We start from the raw sequence: 6,344 nt of genomic DNA, 5'->3' as shown, positions 1-6,344 counted from the left end.
TTGATCCGACGAGATTGCTGTAACTCAATTCAGAGGATACCTCAAAAGCCGGAAACCCATTCAGAACCAACCACAACTGCCAAAAAATCGAGACGATTTGAAGATGATGTCAATGATCCGAAATGCTTATGGAATGCAAACTACGACATGACAGCTCTGAATGTTTTTGTGCTATCTTGTATTATTTGGAAGATTTAATATATATCGATTGATGTTTCGGTACAGCAGTGAACGTGTATTCATTTTGCTTCTAGAACAGGTTTTTACACGTGCTGACATTGAAATCGATTTGATGTCATCCAGATGTATTGAGGAGCGCCGATCCACATTCTTTCGAATCGATTTCGGATGTGAATTTAGTTTAATCATTATGTTTATGAGCCGGCGAAATGGAAAGGACATTTATCATCACAAAATGTGACATTATTCCCAACAACTGATAGGCTAGTGGACAGACATACGACAATACACTCTCGATGGTGAATGAAAGGGGAAGAAATGGCGAACGGTTGGCATCAAAGACGTTTACTAGACAACTAGGAAGAGACGTGGATATTCTAATCGTAGATTTTTTTTAGGAAATCTATTGGGTTGTAACTTTTTCTTCTGACGTAGGAAAAATCTTTTAAAATAGTTTGGTATTAGAAAATCATCCAATTGCAGTATCAAGTGAGGATCGTGATGGTTGATCAAGTTACATACATCATTTAATTAGTAACAACTGATGTGTGTCAGGCCTAGCAACAACTGCCAACTCAAAAATACTCGAAATGTTATCCATATTGATTCGTTTGATAGATGGCTTCTAAAATTGGTCAAACCATTTTGAAGGAGGGTTATGTTATTAAACAAAAAAGAATAACTTCGATGATACTTTTTCGTTGATCGCCCTTATAGTAGATGTCTTCAATCTACAGTTCATTGATACTGTGGCCCATTTGGTGATTAAAAAATAGTTTTCTTTTTTGCACATTTTGTAATCACCAAAGTTAAGCTTCAGTTACTAACCATATGTTCAGATGACAGTGAACGATATGCATTTTAGTTCCAAGATTAGGTTAATAACACATACTGCATGTGTTATATACGAGAAAATGGAAACGTGGACATGGAAATGTTTCCAACTTACATTGATTTCTAGCTCTCTTGTCGGGGCCCAGAATGCATTTAACCCAACCCAGCTAGCGGGGTATGCAATGATTATAGAGAATATGACTGTACCGATTTGATAGGGGCCTTTGAATCGCACTTGCCCTGGTTTGTTTTTTCAATATTTAAAATTCATTGCGTTGCAATATTACTTGGTTTGACGTAAACCGGAATAGGTTAAAATCGTACAATGATTTCACTTCTGCGGATGCCTTTGTCAGTGAGAGTTGATTCATAAGACAAAAGATGGGATTTGACTAAGTTAAATAGGATTGGTTTTTCTCCGATTCATGTAAATAATGTCAATATTATCTGAAATTGTTGAATACTTTGTTGGCTCCGACATGGTCTGATCAATCGACGCCTTGGGAATTACCAATGCCGAGAAATTTACAAACGTTCAATTTGATGAACAGAGCCAATCAAGCGACTAGCGAGTCAGCAGCCAGCTCATGAACGGGTCAGCTTAATAAACACCACGTGACGGATTGATATAAATAGTGCATACCCGCCACCACCATTCTCAGATACATTTTGAAATCCATTCGTGCACAACATCAAACTTGCGTAAGTATTTGGGGTCAATTCAGCACAAGGATTGATATTATTGATTTGTAGAAATAATGGCAGTCAAATGAAAAACCAATTATATTGGCGTATAACAGTTTGAAGGAAAACACTCATTTGCCTCTTCTTACAGATTCCATCCAAAATGAATCTGCGACTTGTTGTCATTTTGGTGCTGTTGACCTTGGCCCTGTGCTTAATGGTTGAAGGTGTCCCCGTCATTGTCAATGAGCGGAAAAAAGAGCAGTCCATTGAAAGTCAACGCGGGCAGGACGAAATGAAGCGAAATTCAGGACGGGACAATGCAGATTGTTGGCAACCCAACCACAATGTCAACGATCCGGCGTGTTTGTGGAATGCACTGTATGAATACTAGATACACATATTCATGGTAGTACATGTCCACATGGTATTATTTGTTTTTGCTGAAAATATATTGATCTGTTGATACAAAATGAATATCGAATTGGAACTTGCGTTTTGATATGAGTAAAAATATTCACTTACAGACACTCTCCGTCATGCCAAAGTGAATCTTTTTAGGCTGTGTTCAATGGTCGAGGGCGCTTATCCAGTCCTTGGGAAGCGAAATCGGCCAGAACCAAAAGCGGCGTAATTTATGATTTTAAAAGAGGTCAAATTTAAAATCATAATCTTTACATCATTAATTGCTCTGCTTTTGTCGGACTTATGTTTGCAAGCACGAGAGGGCAAAACAAATTAAAGGGAATTATTTCATAAATTATTAATTGACGAAATAGAACAAGTCAAATCAAAAAGCATTTGATATTTTTGATTACTGCTCGACACAATAACACTAATTTGCCATCGTTTACTGACTTTTCCTGTCATTCCACAATGAATCTTCGATTTGCTTTCATTTTGGCACTTTAGACTAACGGTAGAGATAGGAAATTCTAATATTTTTGTACCACAATGACCGTAGCAATAGGAGCAACGGAATGAGACTAACGAGCTCGAATGAGTAAGATCAGGAGCTAAAAAGATTTCGTCCGGACAAAGTCAATGACAGAAATTGGCGAACCGAAATCCGGTCAATTTTTCATTATTGCTGTTGATATCTAAATCTTACTACTGGCATTTTGCGATTTTTATTTCCGAGAGTTGATGCTCGAAATTTAGCTTTAGTTATAACCCACTTGATCAAATTACAGAGCATGATATTCATTTTAACTCTTTGCTGATGGAAGTTACGTAAAATCCATGTGTTTTATAAGGGCAATTTAATTGGAAACATGCCACACGAGGTGCAGAGATTGGAGCAATTTATTTACTAATTACATTGACAAAATGACCGTTACCTTGGTCAATGCCCAGAGCAAATCGGGTTGGGTTTTACAGTTGCTCTATTTGTAAGAGTAGAAATATGAGAATTTGATTCAACCGAAATCAAGGGCTATTCAGAATTGGCCCAAGACGATGTTTTTTTCATTCTAGTCATGCTGATTTTGCTATCTGTTGCTATTTTTCAGAAATAACGTTCCCAACTAAAATCGTCCTAAGACTACTATAACTACAATAGCTGTGCAGAAGTCTGCAAAAAACGAATAAAATCAATTCCAAATATTGCCGAATTGTCATTTTTCATGTCAATATTTAACCATACATTTCCTGAAATCATTTGAACAGAGACAATGATCAATTAATGTCTTGGGAACTGTCCATGCCAAGACATTTACGAGCGTCGGAACTGATGAAAAAAGAGCCTTTTCATTGTCGTCAGTGGACACTGGTGAACGATTTTCATTATAGCTGTTGATTCCGTTCTTTTGCTTTGCATTGATCATAATCCTGTGGTTACCTTTTGCTTTTCTTTAGATGATATTATTACGTTGAGCTTTCGAACTTCTTAGTGCCCGCTCCTGTTCAGTCAGTTACACATGTCTGATTTGGGCACTCCAATCCATACTGCATTGGTATTCATTGATGAATTAGTAAATCATAATTTCATTTTAACTCCATGCTGATATAAGTAACGTAAAACACGTGTGCAATAAGGCAAATTTAATTGGCAACATACCACATGAGGTGCAAAGATTGGAGCAATTTGTTTACAAATTACATTGCTCTGTTTGTAAGAGTAGAAATATGAGAATTTGGTTCAATCGAAATCAACGGGTCTTCAGAATTGACCCCAAGATATTCTTGTTTCATTCAGAGGATGCTATTTTTCAGGAATAACGTTGCCACCTATAATCGTTCCAAGACTACTATAACTGCAAGGAATTCTATTCACAATAGTGGTGCAGAAGTGTGCAAAAAAAGAAGAAATATTTTTCCAACTATCAAGTAATTGCCCCGTTTCTCCTTTTCATGTCAATATTTTGCCACATATTTCCTGGATCATTTGAACAGAGACAATGATCAATTAATGTCTTGGGAACTGTCCATGCCAAGACATTTACGAGCGTCGGAACTGATGAAAAAAGAGCCGACACGATCAGCTAGTGCCAAGATAGTCTGTAGGCCAGCTTAGCGACGGGTCAGCTTAATAAGCACCACGTGACGGCTTGATATAAATAGGACATTCCCACCACCACCATCGTCAGATACATTTTGAAATCCATTCGTGCGCAACATCAAATCCCACGTAAGTATTCGGTGGGCACCCATACAGTGGGAACATAATTTCGGCTATCTTTTGATTGGCAGAAAATAAGAACAAGTCAAATAATGTTTTGGGAATTGTGTATTGTCTTCCAAACGAACTGCTAATTTGCTTCCACTCCATTTGCAGGCATTCGCTAACATTCCAAAATGAATCTTCGATTTGTTTTCATTCTGACACTTTGGACCTTGGCTCTCTGGTCGATGATCGAGGGTGCTCCGCTCATCGATAATGAGCGGGACGTTATCTATTCCTTTGAAAGAGAAAAAGGCCTGGACCAAAGGAGACGAAATTCCGGGCGTGATAACTTTGATTGTTGGCAATCCAACCACTATGTCAATGATCCGGCGTGTTTGTGGAATGCATTGTATCAAGAGTAGATGCATACATTCATATACATTCACATGTCCACATGGAATTGTTGTTTATTTTGGTTGAAAATATAAATATCTGCCGATCTAAAACGTGTTGTGGTTTTCAGTCTTGTCGAAACGTATTAGAATGTTTTGAATACCCATTTATGAGAAGAATAGTATTCCATCTCCATTTTTGTACAATATTAGTAGTGATATGATGAAGGATAATACATTTTATGATATCCAAAGAGACTACATTGAAATATCATCCTGTTTGAAGATAGTTTAAAAGAAGCTCTGCTAAACCAATTCCACCGAAATGAGTTGATCGTCGCACATCGTACTTTTTCACTACACATTTGTGAACATCAGTTAAACTAACTACACGCTTAGAATCTGACGAATACAAGATATTAATCATTTGTTTTCATATTTCAATATTCTCTACCATGCCATCTTCGAATAATTTTCATTTCGACACTTTGAATCTTGACTCGATGGTCAAAGGTTGAAGGAGTTCTGCTCATTGACAAGTGCAAGATAAACCGTCATGAAAAAACCGATAAATCATGAAAGAAACCAGGAAGTCTTGAGGCTCAACAATCGTCAGTTTCATTTTCATTGTTGGCAACCAAAACAAGATGTTATATGATACGATGTATCAGTGGCCATTTTAGTAGTGGGACTTAATTGGTGAAGAATTAATTGACGTTTTTTCCTATCTATAATTAGCTATACATTTCCTGTAATCATTTGAACAGACATGATGATCAAGCGATATCTTGGGAACTGTCAATCCCAAGAAATATACGAGCGTCGGAATTGATGAAAAAAGCCGATCGAATTCGCGAGTGCCAAGTGAGTTGCTAGGCTAGTTCATGGACGGGTCAGCTTAATGAGCACCACGTGATGGCTTGTCATAAATAGGGCACTCCCACCACCACCGCCGTCAGATGCATTTTGATTTCCATTCGTTCACAACATTTAATCTGACGTAAGTCTTCGGTAGTACTGCATAGTTGGAACATAATTTCGTATATTATTGATAAATTGAAAGAACTAGCCAAGTCAATCTTTTATAGTGTGGTTTGAGGCTTACCATCAAATACTTATTGGCCTCCATTTGCAGGTATTCACTTTCATTCCAAAATTGATCCTATATTTGTTTTCATTCTGGCACTTTGGATCTTGGCTCACTGTTCAATGGTCGAAGGTGTCCTCTCATCGATAATGAGCGGAACGTTATCTATTCATTTGAAAGAGAAAAAGACCTGGACCAAGTGAGACGCAATTCCGGACGGGAAAATGTCGATTGTTGGCAATCCATCCACGATGTCAACGATTCGGCATGTTTGTGGAGTGCAATGTATGAAGAGTTATTTTCATTTATAATATCAGTGTTTCGTAAACTGAATAAACAATCTTTCTATCTATTTCATTTGTGGGTATGCCCAGCGTGAGTAATTCTTTCCAATTTTAGTGTGTATCATTCGCATTAAGGTGGCGCCATTGATCACCTATTGTGGAATTGCTATTTTTCTAATGTGTCTGAACGTGAAGAAAGGAACAATTGCAAAGCAAGCAGTCAGGCAAGCTCATGAATGGGCAGCTTAATTTGCAACATATGATCCTTATATATAAAT

At 37.5% G+C, this 6,344-nt stretch overlaps 1 long non-coding RNA gene across 1 annotated transcript; it reads left to right on the top strand.

Annotated features, from left to right (window-relative positions):
* The first annotated feature begins 1,472 nt into the window (after window positions 1-1,472).
* LOC131892725 (uncharacterized) lies at window positions 1,473-2,175 on the top strand. The gene is made up of 2 exons (XR_009374606.1): window positions 1,473-1,716; window positions 1,850-2,175. It is a non-coding gene; the product is annotated as an uncharacterized LOC131892725 (long non-coding RNA).
* The last annotated feature ends 4,169 nt before the right edge of the window (window positions 2,176-6,344 follow it).

This window comes from Tigriopus californicus, chromosome 2 (assembly GCF_007210705.1).
Source record: "Tigriopus californicus strain San Diego chromosome 2, Tcal_SD_v2.1, whole genome shotgun sequence".
Taxonomy (NCBI): domain Eukaryota; kingdom Metazoa; phylum Arthropoda; class Copepoda; order Harpacticoida; family Harpacticidae; genus Tigriopus; species Tigriopus californicus.
The sequence above is the reverse complement of the archived record's forward strand: the minus strand, read 5'-3'. Positions and strand labels throughout refer to the sequence as shown.